This window comes from Lottia gigantea (genome assembly GCF_000327385.1).
Source record: "Lottia gigantea unplaced genomic scaffold LOTGIsca_14, whole genome shotgun sequence".
In the NCBI taxonomy this organism is placed as follows: domain Eukaryota; kingdom Metazoa; phylum Mollusca; class Gastropoda; family Lottiidae; genus Lottia; species Lottia gigantea.
In genome coordinates this window covers 591,880-593,808 of record NW_008707617.1, presented here as the reverse complement: position 1 = coordinate 593,808, position 1,929 = coordinate 591,880, and the positions used below count along the sequence as shown (strand labels likewise).

At 29.4% G+C, this 1,929-nt stretch overlaps 1 protein-coding gene across 1 annotated transcript in view; it reads left to right on the top strand.

Moving 5' to 3' along the window:
• The window catches only part of LOTGIDRAFT_157401 (hypothetical protein), a gene marked incomplete at both ends in the record, with an annotated part of 8,976 nt that overhangs the window by 5,239 nt on the left and 1,808 nt on the right, over positions 1 to 1,929 (top strand). The gene's annotated exons all lie outside the window — the stretch shown is intronic.

Below are 1,929 nucleotides of genomic sequence, written 5' to 3'. Positions count from 1 at the left end.
GTTGCATTGTATATAATGATGCAGTGAATTGACACGGTTGTTTTGCCTGACTTATATAGAGTTGTTTCTCATTGTACTTAAATGCTTTTGCTGCTTCAGACAACAAGTGTTTTTTCCAAACCTTGATATGTCCTTTATCGTAAAATTAATCCCACAAATGTGCATGTATGATGATTGGCTGCTTGATTCATAACTTATTCACGCTTCCATTTATATTAGCATAATTTTATTATTAAAAAAATATATGAAAAAAAACCCCCAAAAATTGTATTACAGTAGTTGATATTCATCTTAATAATAAGAAGCAGATGAATATCCTCTTTTGATAAAAATAGTTATTTTAACATGCTGAATAACTCTCATATTTTACCTCTTCACCTGGCAATTCCAATGCATTTTCTTTGAATTTTCAGAAATTGATTAAATTGGTATAATCGTATTGTAATATATTTCAGTGAGGTTGACATGCACTGATTGTGACGAATTTCAGTTAGTTTGATAAACATTTATTGTAATGCATTTCAGTAAGGTAGATAAACATTTATTGTAATGTACGTCAGTTGGGTTGATATAGAACTGTTGCAGTGTATTTCAGTTAGGTTGATATACATCTATTGTAATGTATTTCAGTAAGGTTGATATACACCTATTGCGATGTATTTCAGTAAGGTTGACACACATCTGTTGTATTTCAGATATAAACCTATTGTTCTCTGTTCATTTTGGTTGATATACACCTATTGAAACGAATTTCAGTTAGGTTGATAGACACTTATTGTAATTTAAGTTGATATCCACCTGGTCTAATGTATTTCAGTTAGGTTGATGTACACTTGTTCTAAATTATTTCAATTAAGTTGATGTCCACCTGGTCTAATGTATTTCAGTTAGGTTGATATACACCTATTGTAATATATTTCAGTTAAGTTGATGTACACTTGTTCTAAATTATTTCAATTAAGTTGATATCGACCTGGTCTAATGTATTTCAGTTAGGTTGATATACACCTATTGTTACGTATTTCAGTTAGGTTGATATACATCTATTGTAATGTATTTCAGTAAGGTTGATATACACCTATTGCGATGTATTTAAGTAAGGTTGACACACATCTGTTGTATTTCAAATATAAACCTATTGTTCTCTGTTTCATTTTGGTTGATATACACCTATTGAAACGAATTTCAGTTAGGTTGATAGACACTTATTGTAATTTAAGTTGATATCCACCTGGTCTAATGTATTTCAGTTAGGTTGATATATCAAAAATATATCATTGAAATTAAAAAACATATATTCAAATCTTTTTGAAATACATGTAGGCCTATTTAAAACAGGCCTGCATTCAAATTGATTTGTTTCTATGTGGTCTACTAGCATTTCAATATGACATAGGTGTATTTCAAAGAGATCAATTCTATTCCAATAAAGCAAACATGTATTTTATTGTTAAGTTATTCCATAGTTTTCGGTATACTGATCCTGAAGTGTGTACTTAAAAATGGAATTTAAAAAAATGGTCTTTGAATCTGGTTATCTCATAAGTTTGTATTGAGAGATATATAAATTTTATCCATTGTTTTATTATATGTTGAATGTTTTAACCGATGCCTACACAATGTAAATTAATTCAAGTCCATTGTATATTTGTACATATTTATGTCATCATTTTTTGTAGTGTCCTGTTGACTACATTGTAATTGTGAATAAATTTTATTCAATGTAAAAGAATTTTTAACTCTGTTTGTATGCCAACATGAAATTGGGAGCATAAATTGGCGTCACACATGTCCGTTCCTCTTTAATTGCTCGTAAATACTGTTGAAGGCTTGACGTCACTCTTGAAAGATTTTAATGTCACTCTTGAAGGATTTTAACAAAACTTGGAATGAGTATTTGTTATCACCCAAGGATTAACCCAATAGAAA